This window comes from Manacus candei, unplaced genomic scaffold (assembly GCF_025592945.1).
Source record: "Manacus candei isolate 608988 ecotype Guabito, Panama unplaced genomic scaffold, ASM2559294v1 h1tg000049l, whole genome shotgun sequence".
Lineage (NCBI taxonomy): Eukaryota > Metazoa > Chordata > Aves > Passeriformes > Pipridae > Manacus > Manacus candei.
The window spans coordinates 21,541,437-21,565,762 of NW_026138097.1; positions in this window are offsets into that span (position 1 = coordinate 21,541,437).

A 24,326-nucleotide genomic window follows, 5' to 3' on the forward strand; every position below is an offset into this window, starting at 1 on the left:
ACCAGCCACTCTCTCACTTTCTGTCCTCAAAGGACAGGGGAAGAAAATAAGATGAAAAGGTCATGGATAGAGATAAAAACAGGGACATCACTTACCAGTTACCATCATTGACAAAACTGACTCAATTTGAGGAAAGCCAATTTATTATTGCCAATTGAGATTGAGTTGGATGGTGAGAAAGAAAGAGAAAAACTAAAACACTTTCCTTCTGTTTCCCCTTTTCCCAGGCTCAATTTCACTCCTTCATTTCTGACTCCTCTATCTCCCACCCCCTCCAGGGGTATGGGGAATGTGGGGCTGTGGTCCCATAACATCTCCTCTCTCCCTCTCCTTCTCCTTCCTTCTCATGCTCCAGCCTGGGACGTTCCTGAAGACTGCAGTCCTTCAGAATAAGCTTGCCCAAGTGTGGGCTCTCCAGTGGTTGCAGCTTCCCTCAGGGCATACCCACCTTCCCCACCAGAGTCTCTCCCGGGCGCAGGGCCATCCCTGCCGGGGTCTCTCCTCCCCTCCTACCCTCCTCCTGCTCTGCCCTCAGGGCTTGCAGGGCTGTTTCTCACGTGGTTCCCCTCCCTCAGCCCTGGCTGCCGGGCAGCGTTTTGCCCTCTCTTGCCCAGGCTTTCCCCGGAGCTCTCACCCACCCGCCCGTGGCTGAGGGGCTCAGCCGTGCCCTGCGCTGGGGCCGCTGGAGCCACTGGAACCGGTGGGGTCCGGGCGGGGCAGCCCCGGCCACCCTACACAGGGATGCGCCAGCACAGCCCCCAGTGCTGCCGCCACCACTGGGCACCTCGCCTGGTACAGTTTCAAATCTGTATTATTTTCTCTGTTCAATTAATAGATTGAAAAATCTTCTCAGCTTCAAGAATTCACAGAGGCATTTCCTAGATGCTGACTTCTACCGGCTGTTTAAGAAAAGCGTTTTCTTTGAGCCGGTGTCAAAGGATCAGCTCCGTGCGACCACCCTGCGGTCTTCTTTAGTGGATGATAGCGTCAGGTACAGGTTTTCCTTTTGAGCCTACCTCTTCCTTAGCCTCCCGTATGTAAATACAAACAGGAAATTTTTAATCTCCTGCGAGTTTGAAATTCAACTGGATCAATATACTAGGCTTTCTGACATATAAGCATTATATGTGGCTTTTGTAAAGTTCCCACAAGGAGGGAGTAGGATTTTCTTCTAAATCAATTAAACACACAGTTAAACCTGACTATTAATTACAAGCATAAATAACAACAGAGCCACGTTTACAGATTATTTCATACTACTGACAAAACATTGCACTGATAAAATACCCTTCTGGGTCAATTGACCACTAAAGAAGGTTGAGGAGAACAAGTATTATTCTTTGTTCTTAGAACAGAAGTATTTCATGGTTTGATAATAACTGACTCACAACTCAACGTAATTCTATCATCTTCCCTTTCCATGCAATCATGGTTCCAGGCTGCAGTTTTCTTTCAAACCACTATGTTTAATATTAACAAACTTGAGTATTGTGCAGTACCTGCATTTTTATTGTCTGCACACTGACTCAAAATAGCAGAGAAATACACATCCTTAGATAACAATGTGTAAACAGGTTAGTTTTTGAAGTTTTTTTCATATATCCTTGGGATACTGGAGCGTATGGGTACAAACTGTGCTTTAGACTAATAACCCTGGATGCAACACTCATACCCCCACTAGTGGGTCTCTCTGAACCATTTCATTATTTGTTTGTTAGCCTCTTGAAGCAGAACAAATAGATGTAATTTTCTGCCAAAATCAAGATCTCCAATATATTTCCTGAAGAATTTGTGCCAGCTACTCAGAAAGTCAGAATCACGTGGCAAGTACATCTCTGACAAAGCTTCGGTCTCTTTGAATATCCATTTTTTCCTTGCAACTAGCACAGCATGCCAAAACACTCTACAAAAAATCCATGATTTTTAGGTCTCAGTGAGATCTCAAAAAATTTTTCATCATCCAGAATTGCAAAATATTTCTTCGTCATCTGTCCCTTGGCTTGCATGTTAGTATCAAGTGAATCTTTTCTTCTCTACAACTCCACAACTTCTCTACAGCTACACTGTTACCTTCTAAGATAAATCTTGTAGCATGATGAGGGGTGTACTGCTGCTCTGGATACCCAGTTCCTGTATTTTATTATATGTGACTGTTCTGACTTATAGCTCTTTGGGACTGAGCTTTTTTCACTGTTCTTATCTGAAAGCAAGTGTTGTCAACATAAAACAGTGATCCAGGCTAGACCTGTTAATTATCTGAATATACCAAAATGTTTACTGTTTTGATGAGAAGCGCCTCCATATCTTTTAAGGAAATGGCTGTGTTGTGAGCATGCATTTTCAGTGGTAATATTCCTGCGGATGCTTGTGGAAAAGTGATAACTGTCCATTGCTCATTTATTACAAACTCCACAATTCTGTTGAGGAAGAAGATCAGAAAAAATAGAGGACTTGTTCTTTCTTCTTCTTATTAGACAAAATATCTTCTTATTAACAGAGAGAAATAAAAGAAAGTGTTTTAGTTTGGGAATTTTTTGGTTTTGTTTGGTTGGGGATTTTTTGTTGATTTTTTGTTTTTTTTTTTTGTGGGTTTTTTTTGCGGTTTTGTGGTTCTTTTGTTTTTGTTTTTATTGGACAGCTTACAGGAGGAATTGGATTTTTTTACAATTCAATCCTTTTTTTTTTTTTTTTTTCAAATGGCCCTAAGTTAATACCTTTTGTATATCCATACCAGAGAACTTTTTTTTTTTTTTTCTGTAGTTTTGGAAGTCCCTCCTTTCTTACCGTTATAAAGTGATACACAATATCAGTTTTTATTTAGAAGTTAACACCAGTCTGGAAGTACTTTTATAAATTTTCCTTAAATTAATAGATTGAAAGCTGAAAGAAGATCTACCTGGTAGAAGTTTTCATAGGACAATTTTCTTCTCACAGCACTTTTTTACAACTTATCTGGAAGGGAAGGGTTTACCAAAGAAAGGAGTTCTGATGAGTATCTTGAAAATACATAGATAAAATTGGGTATATTGTGAGCACTTGCAGACTAAATGATGTCCCTGCACTTTTCACTTAATATCTTCTGTCAGTAACATATCACTTCTACCCTTGCTCACCCAGACCTTTTAGCATATGTCAGACCACTTGATTACAGCTGTGTCTTTCTGGATGGTGAATACTTGAATGAGTACCTGATGAGATCAGGCTTTGATACACTTGATATATTAAAATTTTCATAATAAGAGCATTCAATAAATTAAATGTGGAAATGGAGAAGGAACCAGCAAATAAATTTGAATGCACAGAATTATTTTATTTTGCAAACCTTTAAAAAAATTAATCAAAAGATCTAATACTATATTGTAACTCTTCCCCAGTTTTTTTGTGTCCCAGAAGAGAGTAATAATTGATAACATCACTTTCTTATCCTCTTAACCCTTTTTTTATCTGACAGATATATCAAAAACCTTGAGCAATGATTGTTTCCATTCCTAGTTATTTTGGTATTCTTTGTATTCTAAGTGTATGCTACACTTCTCAGGACTACATAAAGTGTCCTGTTGGAGAAAAAAAAAATTAAAAATTGCCTTCTGAATAAGCAATAGGCAAGCTTTTGTGCAACTGAAATAAATAATACATTCAGAATTGAGATAAGATGGAACAGAAAGTTCACTACATAGCACATGGAAATTTGAACATAAAAGATATAAAATTCCCAGATCCAGATAAATAGATGTGGTGAACTAAGTATAGCAGAAATACTAAATGGAGCTTGATTTTGTTTTTCATTGGAGAATATGTCAAAGCTGTTCACACAGAGGAAACTATTAGGAGCATTGTATTAATATTCAGTAATTGATGGATAAATAGATCTAACAATTTTTGGTCTTTGAGTGGGTGATAAAGCAGTAATTCGGCTTCTTGAACAAAATGCAGTAAAATGTATTTTCAGTGGAAAAATATTATTTTAATGAAATATTTATCTAGTTATTTTTATGGTGCAGATTTTGGCCCAAAACACAGACTGCTTAATTATCAGAATAGTTTAATCAATCTATAACATCCTCTTAACACATCTTTCAAGTGTCTATAAAGGGACAGTTAGGCTGACCATTTCCATCTATACTGCACATGTGGGAAGTTAGATGAGAAAAATTTCACTTTTTGCATCTTAATTCTTACATTTATACCCAAAACTGTTATGTAGTAAAGAAGGCAGGCATTATGTATAGACTAAATGATGGCCACAGCACCTGATGGGTTTTTTTGTATGGTTTAGTAAGCAGGTAAGTAACCAGAGCATGATTGCTCAAGAAAATACTACTTGAATATACTTTGTGAAGTCCCTGCAGTCACAATAACTGGGACGATTCAAAAGGAATATAGACAATGTCAGGAAGTGAGTTTGCATTTCGCCTTCTGTGACTACTGGAGGAGCCTTTATTTGGCAGAATAACAGAGGAGCACTAGTTGTTTTTGGTGTTTCTGTGAAGGCTTATGGACACAACCGCTTTTACTCTGTATTAGAACTAAGCTGCAAGATATTGTTAACTATGTTTTTGCTGTCATCATAGTACAATCAATAAGCTTCTCACTGTATTATTGAAGTTTGTCTACAAATTCTGTGTCTTGGCCCTGAGGGTATCACTAGCCCTGACTGTCCCTGCCCAGAGCTCACAGCTCAGACCCCATGGGGTCAGCCCCATGGGGCCAGCAGCCCCTGCCCCAGTGACACCACAGCAGGGACAATCTCCGGGTCCCCACACCCCTACCTAGTCTGGCCATTGGCCCCCAAAGTTGGGTTGTCCTTCAAGCCCATGTCCTGGCCTCAGCATGTCCCAGGGAGGAGCTTGATGCCTGGGGCTGAGACTACCCCACTGCCCCTCAGCTGCCCTGTCCCTGACTGGAGTGGTGGGACAGGCTCTGACTGCAGGGCCCTGCTGTCACCCACACAGGGAGCCCGTGATGCTCATGGCCCACAGAGCCACTGGCCTCCACATTGCCCTGACAGGATTTCGGTGTCTAACCACATGTGGATCAGTTCACCATCATTTTTACCCCCACAGAATCTCAGTATTCGGTCTTCTCATTTCAGTAATTCCTCACATCAGATACACATTTGAGTTTCACCCCTCAACCCACCTAAATCTTGCTCAAACCAACTATACTGTACACCTGAAGCTTTTAAAAGCAAGTGACAAAGGAATGAAAATAAATGTCTTCTTGTGAAATGAGATTCTCAACATAACATGTTAAGTCTATCTTTCTTAAGGCAATGCATCTAATTGCTGAGCAGTCAGTAAAACATTATTTAAGAATTGTCCTAAGTAATTAAATTAGGCTACTCCAGTTTGCTTAAACACACATTAATCTTTCATAGTGACATCAAATTTGCAAACACCTTAGGGAAAAATTCTGCAGTAAATCATTTGTAAATGTAATAAACGTTTAACCTGTAAAATAATAGATGAGGTAGAATACTTCAAAGCAATTCTATTTTACTTTTTTTTCCTTGATTAAAAAAAGTGAATTAGAGCTGCTTAATAATTTAATTGTATCATTCATACACAAAGCCTACAGTGTTGTATTTATTTGATTGATGTGAAAAGGGACAATTTGTATATGTTTTAAACTTAAAAAGATTTTTTAAAGTTTGCATTTTAAAAGTTCAAATTCTCCTCATGTTATATCCAGTAAAATGCATAGAAGCTGCCTTGTTTTCCCACTCCAATTTAAAATCGGAAATGTGAGAAAATTAATTATTATTAGAATATTTATTATTAGCAGAACTATCTAGATTACAGCCTATAAAGCAAGAAATAATACTTTTTGGTGCCATGACCTGAGACTAGAGACATGACCAGAATTGGAAGGTAATTTGGAAATGTTGTTTCTAGTACTTGTGTTGAGGCTGAGTTAATTTCGCATCCAGTTTCCTCTAAATGTGAGGCAAATGGTGGCATTAGAAAGTTGCACAGCAAGTCTCTGCCACTCTTGTTGAAACTTGGCACAGTGGGCTGTAGTGTGTCAGCTTTTTCCTCCAAGTAGCTGAGCCACAACCTTTCCTAGGCAAATCAGTAGTAGCTGTGACTGCTCCCTCAGCCGGTGACTGAATTAACCACTCTGTGAGCAAGAACATCAATGTGTACCAGACACCAAAAATACTAGAATTAATTAAGTGGGAAATATATGCTATAGAATGGTTTGGGTTAGACAGGACATTAAAGATCATCTAGTTCCCACCCCCTTGATATGGGCAGGGACACTGTGGCCATGACCATAGATTGAAACCATGAAGTTTTCATGCATTTGGTTTTCTGCAAACAGCCCTATGGAAATCCCTTTTTGTATGCAAGTGAGTTCTTCATATTAATCCATCTATTTTTGTTTAATAAATCAAACACACTCTTGTGTGTTTGCGATGTATGTATTGTATCACTCATTTGTGGAAGTGATGGTGTGAAAAAGTGAGCCTGAAAATGACTGTCTATATCCAAACCGAATAGCAGATGTGTGCTACAAGTTCACTTGAGTTTTTTGTTTATCTTGGGATACTCCACACTTTATGTGACCAACCCAGATTCTTTTAATATACGGTAAGGTTTCTTTTTTCTTTTTTTTTTTTTTTTTTTCTCTAGTAATTACCAGACTGCAAGCAGGGCACAAACATGATCTGGAAGTGAGAAGAGCTTTTGAAACTCTGGCTGTGACTACAGTAGCAGTATTAGCTTGGACAAGCACAAATAGATTTGTAGCATAAGTGCTGATGCTGAGAAATTGATGTCCACATTGTAGCTGTCTACTATAGAGTGCAAAATCTGACATGCATGCTATATGCATTTCAAACACTTTCTTTGTTTGATTTTATTTTTTTAAGCATCAAACTAGTTCTAGACTGGTTCCATTAAGTGGCAATAAATGCGCTCCTCAAACACTTTCTGGTTGAAATCTATCCTTAGAGTGAACCAAAGCCCTGTAAGTGGAAATTAGCAGAAACTTTGATTCAGAGGCAGTAGTGATTTCAACTTCTTTGTTCATGTAGATACATTTGCAGTGATTGAATTAGTAATACAAAATTTGAAATTAGATTAACATCCCATGAAAAAAATTTCCTTAAAATTTAGGTAATATAATCAGAATGAGAGAATAGAACTCCTCATTGATTTTCAGTCATATAGAAGTTTGGTATCAAGTCTGCATTAATTGTTTAGGCTTCTATTACAGGTAACAAGAATAGAGATTAGTATAGTGAATAAAAAGTTTGGATATATTATCATTATTTTAGTATGGGTGAAATTATCTTCTGGATATAACAAACTTCTTTCATCGACTTTAGAGAAGTCAATGACAAGCAATGACAAGATGTTTCATTTTTAGGCAGCTCAAAGAAGATAGTGTGAGCTCCAATTCTAAGAGTAACTTGTAAGAAACAGCATGAGCTTTAAGTTCTCGATTCTTTTCAGTGATTTTATGCTCAAGGTTAAATGTATTAAAAAAACCCCAAAAATCTCATGTCAGATGACTATTGATGTCATAGAGGGATCACAATACTAGACCTCTGTAGGACTCCTCAAACCACGTTATTGTACCCATGCTTAAGATTTCAATGATTAATCTTTTCCAATTCCTTCTGACTAAAACTTTATCAAAACTGATGTATCATGATGCTTCAGCTTCAGTGAAACAGCATTTTTTCATCTGACTGCTTCTATTTATCATGTTCATGTCAATGTTAAATTTGCGGATGAAAAATCCAATTTGAACTAATTTGAAGTTTTCTGAAGAGGCCTGCCCTGAATTTGTAACTTGAGAAAAGCTTTGATATCTGTAATCCTTCCCATTAGAAAACAAAACCTATTTCAGAGACTGGGGGACTCCAATACAACTCATGGGACTATCCACTCTTATGTCCAGCATCAATCTATAGTGACACATTCCCAAAAGTTCTGCAAGACCTACAGCATGCAAAGAACTTGCAGAAAACAGGAGTTATTTTAAGAGAGTCAGACTGCACCACAAGGGAAGACTAAGAAATATCCTGTATTAGGAAATATCTTTTAGATGCATATAGGATTTTCAGGAGGATGCTTATTAGGTTTTTAATGGTAATGATTATACATTACTGTATTTTAGGTGTTTACTAAGCATCAGAACTTTCACCTGGTATAAAATTCAGAACAAACATAAGAATTCCTTTTTATATTAATTTCCAGACTCTATTCATTGTATTAAAGTCAGTAACAGAGTTTCTAGTGTTTCAACATGATCAAGGTCCGAGTATTTTACTTTCCTATGAGTTTTGCTTGACTATAGAATTCAATAAAGGGCTCTGCATTTTTTTACATTAGAAGCTATAAGAAAACTTGTTTGACCAATTAGAAATAACAGAGGGGAAAATGTTCATTTGCATAAATATAACACAATGTTCATTACTTGATGAAACAACCTTTTCACTACTATAATAATGGATTTGATACAATTTTATTGTCACAAGCCTGATAATTTAAGGGAGAGGAAAGCCATTTTCTTCAGCATTGGTCCCACATGCTCTTGCAATAACACACAATGTAATTATATGGCTCAGATGATGATTAGATAATAATTGTGACAGACGGACAATAGTCTAGTAATAAATGACTATTTCATAGTCAAAGTGCATAAGGGAATTTCTTTCAACTTTTGGAAAAAAAAATCATCCCAGTCAGACGATTTAACTTCAAGAGCAATGAATGGACAGGGTCATAAGGAATGAATGCTTTATAAGTTAATTTCCCTGAGAACAAGTCAGCTGTTCAACAATCTTCTCTAGTATGTTGAGATTTAATAATCCGGCTGACTAGTTGTGGAGCATGTTTAAGTATGATCTTTTGCCTTCCTCTTGCTCCAAAAGAGTAGTAAAAGAAGTTGTGTCTATAACCCTGTTACAACGTCAATACAGCCTTATAGTGGATCTAGAAACATTGTTTTTTGGGGGGTGTAGATCTAGTTACTTTAATCAAACTTTGTGTGATGTGTGAAATTTTTTCTTCCTCCCTAATCTTGCAGAACATATTTTTGAATGGCTGTATTAAACAGTTCATCCCTAAGGAAAACGGTAGACTGCAGAAAAGGCCAAAAGTTTTTAATTAGTCTGTTAGCTTTGGGATATGGTTACTTCATGTGAGAACTCAGATCCTTTGAGTCTTTTGAGTAACTGCTAACAAAAAGTAAATTATTACAGTATCACCTGTACTGCAATGCTATTAAACCTTTTTTACAAAACATCTGAGGGATTTCATAATACTACTGTGGAGGTCAAGACTCTGTGTTCTTATGAATAACCATCTTGCAATTGTTAAAGAGACAGAGCCTCTACTTTCCTGGAAGAGACTATAACAAAATTAACACTGAGCATGCATGAACTTAATTTTGATTTTGAGTGCTGCTACCTTCAGACAACCTTCACTCTGTCTGTTAATCTTCTGAGATCTACAGAAGCTTTGGCATTGTCCTGCAAGGCAAGAGCACCACAGGCTCTGTGGGATTAAAATAGTCTTCCAAATTTTCCCCCTCCTGAGCAGAGAGGCAAAGCCAGTATCAGTATTATCTTTGCTGTTTTGGACATAGGTTATGAATAGCAGGGCATGAAAGAGTAAATTGGAGGTGAGAAGACTAAGTTTAAATATACTGAGCTATGCACAGCAAGGTGCAGCACTAGCATGAATACAGAGGATGCAACAATGCAGTAATATCACCACCTAATATTTGGTGTCAAGACATCTAAATTTATAGTGTTGTAATGACACAGGTATATTAGTTATTACCAGTGCCATGATGATATATATATTTGAAACTGTTAATTTAATCTCTTGGGTTTCTGTTTTGTTTGCTCTAGTTCAATTAATTTCCCTTTTAATAGTGAGATCTCCAGCTACACTACTTGCAATTAGTTCATAAAATCCTGTCTTTCTGACAATTAGATTGTATCATTTTGGTTGCTTACAATAGGGGACAATGAATATACAAGAAGTACAGACTTCTTCATGAGTGTATCATTACTATATTTTTTGTCAGAGATATATACATTTTGCTTCTTATTCTTGTATTTGGCAAGATATTTGAACTAGTAATTAGATACTCTTTTTGGGACACCGTGTAGTAATTAGATACTCTTTTTGGGACACCGTGTATCCTTGCAATCTAGAAATTGTCCCTATTTCTCTCTGACAATCCATTCAGTCTACACATGAGTTATGCAAGAAACTTACCCACCAGCATGCTAAAAAGCTGTACAAAATTATGCCCACCATCATATATGGCTAGGGTTGACCCTATTGTTTTATTTCTGGGGAACTGTTTCGTAACTTCAGAGAACCTTTTTCTTTTGTTGTACAGCTGGTAAATCAACAATACCAAAACAACAAAGTAATTTTTCCACTGCAAAAAGCAATCCTCCAACAGCTGAACAAATGCCAATATTTTGACATTTCAAGTTTTTGCGTGGTTTGTGTGCTTCTTTTTTTCTTTTTAATCTATTGCAGGATTTTCATTTTGAAGCTGAAATTGGACACATAGATAATTATAGCTCTTGGTAGCTCATTAACAGCTCTGCCTTTAAATCAAAACAGTTAAATAATGAGTTGGTCTAATTTGATTTCCCTGTTGACTGTCAACAATTGCTTTTCTTCCCTCTCTTAATGAAGGATTCTGTCCTTTAATTGGGAAAATTGTTCCTGGGCTAGTCCAAGAGGTAGATCTTCCATGATTGCATATGTTTATGCACTTTTCTTTAGATTTGTCATAAATTGTTATTTTATGGTGTCTTAATTCTTTATTCCACAGTAAGCTTCAGGGAATTGAAATTTCTCTCTATACTTATATAGTTCCATGGACATGTTCTCCGTATGATTACTGAGAAGCTTCTTCAATTAGGGATAGGGAAGCGTGTAGCAACCTTATAGAGCATTATCTGAGGTGAAACATAATGGTCGGCTTGCAATATATAGGGGTCACAGCACCAGTGAATAATATTTATTTAATCTGATGCATAAAATATATTTTCACAAATATTGAATTTTTAAAGCTCATTACTGAAATCTCTCAAGATCTCTTCCTCTTTGTGAAATATGAAGACATCCTTTCATACTTATTAGTGAGGTGAGCAAAAGGTGGACTGACAACTCAGCAGCTCTGCATGTTCAGATGTTTCAGAATGTCATGGTACAGGTATGTTGAGTTTACCGATTCTGACTGAGGCTGCTGGAAATAGAGACCATGCTCCAATAAATCTTGCTGAAAGAGTTAGAGATGTTATAGTTCCACATTTTCTGGCCTGCTTCTCTTCTGAAAATTATTACCTGCATCACAGAAGGGACAAAAGGTTGTGTCTGAGCCATTTCAGGTTGTCTTTTCAGTGTCTAAAGTTAAGCCCCAGATGATTGTGAGTTTGAACTGAAACAGTAGGCTTAGTGGTGGGTAAGATACAATTACCCTTCTGCTGCCTTTGCTAGAAGAGTTGCTGCCAGTGGTGATGGCATTAGGTATCAGAAGAACTTGTACCAGAGGTGGGATTAATACCAAAGTAAAAGTAAAATAATCAAGTGTGAATTTCCTTATGGTATTAACTGATAGCAACATATTCATGTGAGAGAAATCACAACAGCAAGGAGTAAACTGAAAAAAATCTGCAGTCTCTTTCATCTGTTTAGCAGAACCACGTTTTTGAGAATTATGTCTGTAGGTAAAATAACAGATTGAAGGTATCCAATAATGATCTTTATTACAACAGTATCTGTTTTTCTAACTATTTCTTGGAGTTTCCTTCTGCCAGTAGAAGTTAACGGATTGACACTTAAATTATCCTCTTTCTACAAGAAAGAAGAACAGAGTGAAGAACAATGTAAGCGTGGTAAATAGGGGAGTGCACACAGCTCTGAGTTGGAATATGGAGAAATCCAAAGGAAATGCATGATATGGACCCCTGAGAATAAAGGTCAAAAAATCATGATCCAGAGTTTTGTAACATCAATGTAAGAAGAATTCCAAACACTAAAAAACCCCAACCAATCCACAAAAAAAATAAAGACGCCTTAATACAAGGGTGAGAAAGGGATTTCAGGAAAATGTTTACTTTGTAACTGAATAAAAGGAAAAGAAAGATAGCAAGTTTTGTTTATGAACTGTTTTTTGGATTTTCTTAGACCTGGTGGAAGTTGTAAAAAGCCAGCAAAAATTCCACAGAGTTTATTCTTATTGAAACACTAGAAACACTTTTTCCTTTTTTCTACTATTGCCAAATACAACTCCAAGTGATAGGTCTTCCATGCTTCTCTGGTTCATGTAAAAGAAATACAGTGATAGTTCTATGCCCATTATATCTATTACCTTTGAGGGGTATGCCCAGGCTGTGAAACTTGCAGTGATCCTCAGTGGAACTGCCAAGTATATGATCATCAGGCCCACCTGCAGCAAATAAAATTTTGGACAAGCAAAACCTGTGAGAGTTAAAGATATAATCACAGAATCGTTTAGATGCTTTCCTCTGCCCTTTCTCTCTGGTTCTTCATCAACTACAGCTCTGTCAAATTTGGTATACAGCTAATATATATACTATGGCTAATATAACTGAAAAATGTCCAACTATCAAACTCCTTAAAGTAGTTTGCTGTATTACTGCAGAATACTGTCTCTTTTACACTCTTTCAGGAAACTTTGGAGGGTGGTTAAATATGTGCTATCATACTCCCCTCAGAGAGAGTAGAAGATTTTATTTACATTTCTCAATTCTTAGTTCCTTTGATGGGATGGAAGGGTTATTTTTCAGTAACAGCTACTGTAAACCCTTTTGAGACATCAATGCTTTAATAAGGCATGGATTCTAATAGGATCTTATGAATAAAGCATTTTGCACTGTTTCCCATGACATGCTGTACAAGCATGTCTACTGAAGCTTTTGCAGAATTACTTTTTCATATGTTAGATAAGCAAAATTATTCCAAATGTTACAAGCACATTAAATTTCACACCATTATTTCTTTGAAAAATTATGAAGTCTAAATTCTTTGTACATTTCATTAGCTTTATTAACACCGGAAGGTACAGTGATAGTCCTTTGACCAGTTGGACTGGGAAAATACAAGTTGGTGGAGAATTGTTTCCAAATGTTCAGTGCTCAAGCTAAAAAGGCAGTTAGCAAAAGCACAATACCTGGAGAATGTAAATGGTCAGAGTATTTGTATTGTTCATATACTTTAATGCTTACCTTTTTTCGAAAATTCTGTGTACAAATACTGAATCAGACTCAGTTAGTTTGGCCTGGTTTATACTTTGAATCCTAAATTCTTACAGAAGGGCCTGGTGAAAATAACTGTTCCTTACTTATACGTGCAAGATCAAACAAAAGTCAAAAAGGAGGACTTATGTTCAATAGCATGTTCTGCTTCTCAAAGGTACAGCTATTTCATGTGAAAAGTAAGAGCAAATATATTGCTGCCCAGGTAGTCTGACTTCTGTGCACAAAGCACAATGCCTATGACTGTCAAATGAAGAAGCTTTTCCTAGAGTAAAAAAAAAAAAAAGGAGACAGAGATATCGAAAGACCAGTATACTGTCATGCCCAGAATGCAGCAAGGAAGAGAAAAACTTGGAGAGGGATTGTTTATACTACTAGAGTTATAAGGAGAGTGAGAGAACAATTTCTTTTAGTAAGAAAGAATAATTTGTTTCTCTGTCAGAATTAGCAAATAAATATTTTTCTGATATTAGACTGAGCTTTATAATTGTTCACTTTTAATGTTGTTCTTCATTTAGGGATAGTTATAAGGCTGAAAATTAAACACATTTCTTTAAAAAAAAATAACCCCTAAAAGAAATCATTATTACCTTTGAATGCTTTGGCCTCTTTTGTAGGCATGAAAATACAGGGGCAAAAAAGTTTGTCCTTCCAAAGGTGGTACAGGAAAGAGTTTATATTTAACACAGTACTTATAATTTTGTAGTCACTTCTACTAGTTTTCCAGGTTAGAAACAAAAGGGAATTACTAAAAAAAAAAGTGGGGTGAGAGCAGAACAAGACAGCAGAGAGAACTTTTTTGAGTTGTGGATAATTTGACTTAGTTCTAAGAGGTGGTGAGTTTTAAATGCTGAGCCCCTTAAAATTAAGTGAACTTGTAAGTATTTATGCAACTCAACACTTGTAAGGAGAATTGTTCATATCTGATGAGTCCCAAAGCAAGCAAAATGAGAAGGACCTTCAGAGAATAGCCTGCTAAGAAATAAATGTAGTCTAGTAAATTAAGATATTGAACTTGCAGCTTAAAGAAATTCAACTTTAACTTAACCTTTCTTTCTCTGTGCTCTTTATTATGTTATTTATTGTCACTTGCTGTCTGCTGGACATAGTCCTCTAGACAGCCCTGCTTGAACTGGAGTGTTGGACAAGATGAATTCCAGAGGTCCCTCCCAACCTCAACTATTATGTAATTCCAGGATTCAATCTGATGTTCAGTAACATTTGCCTGTGATCCCTATTTGTGACCAGAACTCTCCTAGCACTCACCAAGTTCAGGTGTTGATTAGTACAGGCTTGTGGTACTCAGAGACATTTTCTGCCTTATTTTCTCTTTCCAGAGGTGTTTTGTGGTTTGTTTTTTTTTTTTTTTTTCTGATCTGTGTGGGTTTCTGGAGTTTTCTGCCTGTTATTTTTTTCCTGCCTCAACCAGACCAGTTGCCTCATGTACTAAGTATCAGTCAGACTGAACACATTTCACTGAAATGGGTCTTTAGCTTTTTGATGTCTTTTCTTTCCTGCTTTCTTAGCTGTATTTTTTTTCTTGGTTTTTTTTTAAATATTTTTATTTTTAGTTTCATTTCTTCATTTTGTAGTCTCATCTGTGACTCAGACATTAAAAGATCTCGGCAAACTTGCTAAGCCTGACTTTGCACATCTCATTTGTTCTCTCCGTACTATTCCAGAAAGTCACTACTATCTCTCTATTATATCTGTAACTATTAAAACAGGACCAGGAGTCTTGACAGCTGTGAAAGCAAGCTGAAATGGGGATGTGGAGCTGAAAGAGGGAATGGTTGATATGTGATAAGACAGGTTTCAGTAGGCCTATTTGTCCACATACTAATACCATACAGAGGCCGAGACCTTTCTCTGATTTAATGGAGAGTAAGATTGCTACTTTCCTATTAGGTACCTGCATTGTGATTGAACTTTTCAAGCTTCACCTAAGGATTTAGTCACACAACATTCATTAATTTCAATAGGAGTTAAATCCCAGAAACTCATCCTATCACTTTGGGGTTAAATTTTGTCTTTAGTTACATCCATAGAGTGTCACTGTCAAGTTCTTAAAATGTTGTCATGAGAGAATTGGGTATCCAGGGCCAGATTTTTTGTTTAAAGACTGACTCTAGCTGTCAAGGGTCCTTAACTGTAAGCGCACTGGTAGTGTACTGTGTAATATCTTTATGGACATAGGTAAATTTGCTTCACTGAAAACAGAGATCCTAGCTAAAGTATTTAGATGTAGTTGCTGTTTAAGACAATAAAATATATATTAACATACTTTGTACTTTCTTTTCTAATACAAAGTAGTGGGATCATTTTCCAAAGCAAAAAAAGCAATGAAAAGATGTCTGACATCTCTGCAATAATGCTGATGTTTAATTCAGATAGTTTCTAAAGACTTTGCAGAACTACATTTATCTTAAATGTTTACCTTTTTCCTGGATACTTAAGGAAAAAATGTATAAAAAGATACCATCAAGAAAGTCTTGATTTGAATTCAGTTAAATCTTAGCTTATTGTATATTATGTAGCACTGTGGGAGGACTGCTTTGCTGTGTAATTAGAATAGCTTGTTGTTAAAAAGGAGCATTTACAAAGATATTGAAATATTGCCTGTACTTTAAACATGTTTATAAAGTGATCTCTTGATACCTTCTCCAAGTTATTTCGTAGAGCAATTTTATTTATTCCTACAAATTTTGTACAGATTGCTAAAATCAGTATTTTTACAGAAACATGGATCATCCTGGCCTAAATACAAATGTGTGGATTTATTCCAATTTCAAAATTGAGTATTCATCTGACATTTTATCTATAACATCACTTTCAAAGCAACAAAGCTTTTCAAACCTTTGGAATGTTGGAAACCGGTAAGAGTCTCTGGAGTCATCCGAAGTGTTGCCCCCAAATCTATCTGTAAAAAACATGTCTAACTAGAAAGAGAAATGGAACAAACTCCTAAATCTCTGCCACATGAAAGCGTACTTATTTGCTCGATATCTGAGAGCAAGTGCAAATGCTGATTTTAGTCTTGGCAAAAATGGATGTGTCAAAAAGCAAAATGGATTAGAATGTGTCAGGGCTATTTTTAGTTGTATATAAGATTACAGTGAAGTCCTGGGTTCAAGATTCCTAATACCACAGGAAATTCTTTAACATAAAAAGTCATAATCAGTGTCACAGGCAAGGACAGGTATATCTAATATACAGATAGGAAACACAGATCTTACAATCTCTAAGAAAAAATGACTAGAAAACCCAAGAAATTTGTTGCACTAGACTTTTTGCTGGCAAGCCAACATTATATCTGTTTTCTCAGGCTATATTCTGAGACCATATCCATACCTTAACACTTGACTCTGCTTGTTCTTGCAGAAGAAAATCTCTTCACTTAGGTGTGAACATGACCACATTAGCTTTGCAGAAAATAGCTCTTGCAATATTTTTTCTGGTACTGAATGTTGAATGGGATACTTAGTGCAATGTGGAAGTGCTATAATACTTGAGACCATGCTACTCTTAGGCATTACCAAAGGAATTAGGAAATAAATATAATCAATTTTCAGCTTCTTAAATAAATGTCCTAGTTCATCAGAAATTACATGTAAGCTTTGTACCTTGATTTCTGCTATGTTGCTTAGAGATACTGTAAAATGTGTCAGGAAAGAAAAGTCCTTGAATTTCTTCTGCTTCAGTTGCAAGTCTATTAATAGAATGGGCAGAGAATTGTAATGCTTCATTGCTTTTGGCTGATGGAGGGGAATACAAGGACCTTCCTACTTCCAAAGTGGCTTTGAAATAGTATTACCAGCGACAAGGCATCAGAGGAGTTCAGCACTGTAAAGCAAAAATGATATTTAAAAAAAAATTAGAAAGATGCAATTTTCCCCTTATTTTGCTTTATCAGCAGGAAACTCAGATAACTGTCTCTGTCATTTCCCTCCTGACCTTCTGCAGTTTTACATGAATGGGGTCATAAAGATATATTAATAAATATAAAATTTAATAGTAAAAGTTTTTGGTAATTATTTGATCAAAGTGGACATTGAATGACCCTCTAGAATAATCATAATCAGTTACTAGCCTAGTGAATAGGAATAAATAGCTGAATATATGATTACAGAAAACTTCAAAAATTTTATAGCAGCTAAATTCCCCCAGTCATTCTGAAATGTTTGGCCTGACCTTGAGTGAGATATTATACAGTGCCATTCCTGTGGGCTGGTAAGTTCCTGCGGTTTTCCATTAAGCTAAATGAGAAAGTCTTGACCATCACAGTTTGCACCATTGGGTCCATTATCTTTTGCCCTACAGGTGATTTGCTACATATTTTATTACAGAACACAGAATAGTTGAGAGGGTATTGTCTTGCAGACAGCAATGTCAAAACTTATCCATACATGGGTACAATTATACTTTCCAAGTTATACAGCAACTAATCTTGTATGATTACCATTAATTTAGATAGGAAGTATGTAATTTGATATCAAAAAAATTACTCTGAGAAGGAATTAAGAAGATTGTATTGATGAAGCAAAGCCCAAAAATGCATACAGATATTTTTAGTGACCTTTACAATACCTTTGACCCTAAAAGAAGAAAGCAACTATGTTATAACTAGCCACATAGCTAAAATATACTGGCATATACTGGCGGACTAAAATCATCATACAAGTAGCCTATATATTAAAATGGCTGCAACTGTACAGAGTTCCTCAGAGCCGAACTAAACAGCATTTTAGCTGGCATACTTATTTCTTTTCTTTTTGACAGGTACTAGGTATCTCAGTATTCACTGACGAACTGTTACCCTCTGAAAATGCTGACATGTGACTAGCCTTAAGTAGCTGTCTTCGGCTTAATTGTCGGCGCTTGTGCATCAGCGGCAAGTCGATACCAGGCGAGGCGAGGAATGTCTGCTGGTTCATTTCCTCAGCAGCCAGCAGGGGAAGCTGCTGCATTGTTTTTCAGTGTGACTCAGAAATGCTGGTTATTTTTAAATCCATGCACGAAAAGGTGAAGTTGTCTTAAAATGAGAGACAGAATATGTATGTTTGCATGAAGAAGTTTTTGTCAGACTATGCTTCGGATGACTGTACTAGTCATGGGTGGGAAAGCAGGGAATGAGTGGTGCACGATGGAGCAAACAGGGACTATGCAGTGTCTTAATTTAATATATCCTATATATTTGATTAGACTACTAAATACGAGACGGTTTGAAAGCTGGCTTAATATAGATTCAGTTATTTATTCAATTTTTAGATGACTCTAGTCCTTGCTCCATGTGTATAAGAAAAGTGTTTCTGTAGAAAAGATGCTGGACTGGAACGGGCCTGGTTTCTGTTCTCAGGCTCATCATAACAAGTGTCAGAAAGTCTTTTGGGCTCCTTTCAAAATGTTTTCTTATGCACATGTTTATGAGCTTCATAGAATTTGGCTTTTAATACATCTGATCCTCAGTCTTTCATCTTTAAACACCAATACAATACCTTGCCCTTCTCATGTTTTTTCCTCATACTAAAAAGAAGTATGTTTTAATGGTAAAAAGGTATAGTCCTCCAGCTGGTCTGAAATAAAAACAGTCTTAGCACATACTTTTACTTTATCCCTAAGACATTATTGGCACCTCACGAGACTTTCAAGCTACAAGGACAAATACCATTAACTTGATTATTAAAGAGAGCTAGAGACCCATAAGTTTTTGCCAAATTTTTCAGCTGACTTTGAACTAACTGTGTATAGGATACTAAACCCAATATTTTAACAGTAGATATTTTCTTCTCATTTTCTACCAGGACAGGATTTTTATGAGTGTTATCACTCTGGTAAACTGGCAATATTCCCTTCATGCCTTATTAATAATAGATATATCAGTTAGAGTGGTGGAAAAAAATTTTAATCAGGCACATATATAAATTCTGCAATTAGAAAGGCCGTTGTCAATTCTATTATGAACCTTGCCTTGAGGCGATATTAATGTCCCACAAAGAAAGTTTTCTTGTGAAATCTAGTCATCTTGGTTCTGTTCAAACTATTGACATAGTCCTAATTCTTATTTCTAATTCAAACATTTCCATTGTCATAAAAGTCCCTCGGTAGGAACCTGCAGGATTTCTAGACATTTGAATGGAAAATATTATTTCAACTGTAGAAAATTTACTAGTTTATGACTGACTCTTCCCTGTCTTTAGTTTTTTCTTTAGCGGATTTTCTTCTTCCAACTGAAGTTTGTTTAGAAAGTTCTTATATATGTATAGTGGGGATTTACTTGTGGTTCTGTACAAACTAATGTGTTTGTGTAGCAAATAAAAAATACTGTGTACTCAGAGGTTGTGATGCTCATGAGCATAAATGACACATGTCCATACATATTTATAAATTCAGTTCTACTCTGGCAGCAGTTGAGGGAATGGTCATAACTTATCCCTTAATGTGACAGAATCCGATGGTAACTCACGAGTAGTAAAAGGAAATTCTACTCCATATGAAATTATTTTCATTAATATTTTCAAGAATAAAAATTGTTTATATTACACTTTTATCTTCAAGGAGATGAAACTTTACTTTAGAAAATGATTCAACATGTATTTCAGATCTACTTAGGTTTCCAGAGGAATCAAGACACTCAGAAAGTACTGCTGTAGCAAGCTTAAACATTTAATTTGTCTGTTGGGGAAAGCTTTACCAAAAAGGCTGAAAAACAAGCCAGCACGTGTTCATCTGGTACAGCCTGGAAGAGTCCACTTGGCACAATTTATTGCATCTGTTGTCTTCTAAGCTGTTTGCTTTTGTTCAGATAGCTAATTGAATGCTGGAAGCAGAGAAATGCTATATGCAGAGTGGTGGCAAGGATTTCTCCCCAAGAAAATATTGATGCCATTATTGGGACACTGAGTTATGGGGTGGACTCTATGTCCAGGCTACAGAAATAAAAGCAACTGTAGAGAAACCATAGTTGTGGGGAAAATATCTCCATGCTAACTATTTAAGAGATTCAGACACTTTAGTTTAACACAGAGAAATGACCAAGATTTATGTCTTGATTACAGCTGTAGTGGGTTGACCCTCACTGCATGCCAGGCTCCCACCAAAACAACTCTATCACTGCCCTCCAACATTGGACAGGGGAGAGAAAATATAACAAAAGGTTCATGAGTTGAGATAAGGACAGGGAGAGATCACTCAGCAAGTACTGTCACAGGCAAAATAGGCTCGAATTTGGGAATTTATTGGAATTTATTACTAACAAAATCAGAGCAGGATAATAAGATATAAAATAAATATTAAAAAACACCTTCACCCCACCCCTCCCTCCTTCCCTAGCTCTACCTCCTGCACTCCAGTGGAGCAGGGAGATGGAGAGTGGAGGTTATGGTCAGTTCATCAAAGGTGGTTCCTGTCACTGCTCAAGAAGAGCCTTTCCCCTGCTCCAGCATGGGGTTCCTCTCAAAGGAGACAGTCCTCCATTAACTTCTCCTATGTGAGTCCATCCAATGGCCAACAGTTTTCCCTGAACTGCTGCAATGTGGGCCTCCCATAGGTTCACAAGGACTACCAGGAAACCTACTCCAGAGTGGGCTCCTCTCCATGGGTCGATAGGTCCCTGCCAGGACCCTGCTACAGCACAGGTTTCCCATGGATTCACAGCCCTCTTTCAGACATCCACCTACTCTGGCATGGGTCTCCTTGATGATGCAGGTGGATCTCTGCACCCCCATTAACCTCCATGGACTCCAGGGACACATCCTACCTCACCACGGTCTGCATAGTCTGCTGGGGAATCTCAGCTCTGGTGCTGGAGCACCTCCTCCCCCTCCTTCTCCACTCACCTTGGTGTCTGTATAGTTGTTACTTTCGCATGTTCTCACTTCACTCTTCTCTGGCCAATTATATCTGCATAATAACTTTTTTCTCCTTCTCAAGTATGTTATCACAGAGGCATTACTATAATTCCTGATTGGCTTGGCCTTGGACAACAGCGGGTCTGTCCTGGAGCTGGCTGGCATTGGCTCTGCTGGACATGGGGAATGAAGAAACCATCCCTGTAGCCCACCCCCAGTACAAAACATGGCCATGCTGACCCAGTGCAACAGCTCATAAGCACCTCTAATGTAGGAAAGATTGTAGCTTATATCTCTAAATTTAGCAAGTAGTAGCACTAAAGAACTAAACCTGATATACAAACCTTGATACATTCAGGATGAAAATAAAGGGTACAATGACTTTACCTATGTATGTGAACAGAAGATATCACAGTTCCAAGCTCCAAGTTGTAACGTGAACTTCTCAGAATTTTTCTCCCAGTCATTTTTGGTTTTGACAGTAGTGTTATAGATTGGTACCACGGAAGTATAGTGATTCATTCTTTCTGTTCTCAATAGTCTCTAATCATAAGAGTATGACTAGCAAAAAATTTAGCACTAGTCAAATTATGTTTAGAAACAATTCTGTCACTATTTCCTTACAAATGTTCTTGTTTCCCGATTCTACAATAAAAACTGGTTTTCCTTTTCTATTTGCCAAATTATAAAATTTCTAGGTTCCAGTCTTCCTTCCAGTATTCAACAGCTTTCTACCACCTTTCTAATGAACTTGTCTAACATACAAGTGGATGTGCCAGCTCACTGTCTTGAATGGTTTCAGAAAAAACAACCTTAAGTATTGCTTTGAATTAGCTTCTTTTTTAAGTTCCACGATGAATTATATTTTATTTATAAGTACTGTTTGCCCTCCAAGTCAACTACTTAGATCCATCTCACATTGCTTACAGGAATATATTAGCCTTTCTTATTTTACCCAAGCATTCGTCTGTTTCCTCTAAATTCTTCTTGCTAAATCTTGTATAACCGAAATATCTTCAGCAGCTGAAAATGTTGAAATATTCAGATGTACATTATACTTAGAGAGAAGTGGATTTCACATACCCTTATATAGATCTTATCCTTTTGTTATTTTTGGTTGGTTGGTGTTGTTTTTGTTGTTGTTGTTGTTGTTGGTTGGGGTTCTGGTTTGTGTTGGTTTGTTTTATTTGTTTGGGGTTTTTTTGCATTCTTTTTACATTTCACTTTTTTTTCTGAGTCACTTAAGCCACCGCCTGTTTTAGAGGTGGTTTCTAAAACATATTTGTAGTCAGGTTAGATTAAATATGCAGTCTTTCTTCACATTCTTCAGCAGTTCACTTCCTAGCTTCTGACTCTTAACAGGAAGATTTTATTAGAAGACATTTTCAAACTGCTTTTAAATAAATGGGGAATGGTACCATTTACAGAGCAAATGTTGGAGGAAAATGGAGGACAAACATATTTTAATTTCAGAAAAATAGTTCTCAAAGGAATCTGAATCTTTCTGCTAAACTCGAGAAGTTCATATCTACAGGTTCCTTTAAAGACCCTCAAATGTTCACCATTTGACCAACATAATTGATCCGAGCTATGCATCTGGAATTAGTTCCTATAGACTTGATTTGTACAAATCGCATGACTAGAAGCAGGACTGCACCCAGAATCAGTAAATACCAGATGGTAAAATAGCCAAATACATTTGCAAACAGCTCCCTAGGCTAAATCTCTGCCTCAGCAGCTGGAAGAAGGTATTCAATATGGTTAGTGTGTTTTTCCGTGTGGATACCAACTGTTACTGGACATTTGCTGTGTTTACTGAATACTATGAAGAACGTTCATTCATATGAGGCTTTGTGTATATATTTTTAGCTTTTCATACATGGCAGATGTTTGCTGGAAACAATTAGGTAAAAGCCAAGTAGATTAAAAACTTCTTCAATAAATTATAATATAATTTAAATGAGAAAATTTACATTTTACATGTTCTCAGAATAATTATGAAACAATTGCCTAATAACGAAGCTTCCAAGCTTTTTGTAACAGATGGTCAGAAGCTGAATTATATTGGATCATAGATAATCAGTAAATTTAATATGCAGGATAAATGCAGCAATCTATCATCCTGCTATAACCCTCTGTACTATAATGTATTTGTTATAACTTCAAGATCAGAGGAACATTCCAGGGTCTGTAACCTAATACAGAGGCAATACAGGGGTTCAGAGACAGTATTTCAGAAAGCTGTCTAAACTTGCATCATTATAGCAGCTACATATTTGACTTACTACATACTTAGGTATGTCACCTTAAAAACAGTCTTAAGACAACTTCAGGATTCATTATGTCTCACATCTACTTGCTATAGGAGTACAAATTATTTGCTATATGTTGTTACTCTAGGCAATAATAGCTACTTCTTTTTTATGTGAATTTTATATTAACTCCTTTATAAAACACTAAATAAAAAGTAGAATGTATTATGCATTAGCTGAATAAAATATATAAAGTTATATAGATGTATGTGGTAGGTTGACCCTGGCTGGATGCCAGGTGCCCACCAAAGCTGGTTTGTCGCTCTACTCTTCCTCTGGACAGGGGAGAGAAAATATAATGAAAGGCTCCTGGGTTGAGATAAGAGCAGGGAGAGATCACTCACTGATTACCATCATGGCAAAACAGACTTGACTTGGAGAAATTTCTTGAATTTATTACTAGCATAGGATAATAAGAGATATATCCAAATCCTTAAATCACATTCACCCCTAATGCCTCCCTTCTTCCCAGGCTCAACTTTACTTCTGATTTTCTTTACCTGCTCCTCCTGAGCGGCACAGGGAACAGGGAATGGGAGTTGTAGTCAGTTCATTGCACATTCTCTCTGCTGCTCCTTCCTCCTCAGGGCAATGACTCCTCACACTCTTCTCCTGATCCAGCATAGAGTCCCTTCCAGGAGAAGCAGTTCTCCCTGGAATTTTCCAACGTGAGTCCTTCCCAGAGGCTGCAGTTCTTCATGAACTGCTCCAGTGTGGGTCCCTTCTTCAGGGTCAGAAGTCCTGCCAGCAAACCTGCGCTAGTGTGGGCTCCTCTCTCCACAGGGAGAGATCCTGTCAGGACCCTGCTTCAGTGTGGACTTCCCACAGGGTCATGGCCTCCTTCAGATATCCATCTGCTCTGGTATGGGATCCTTCAGGGGCTACAAGTCTATATCTGCT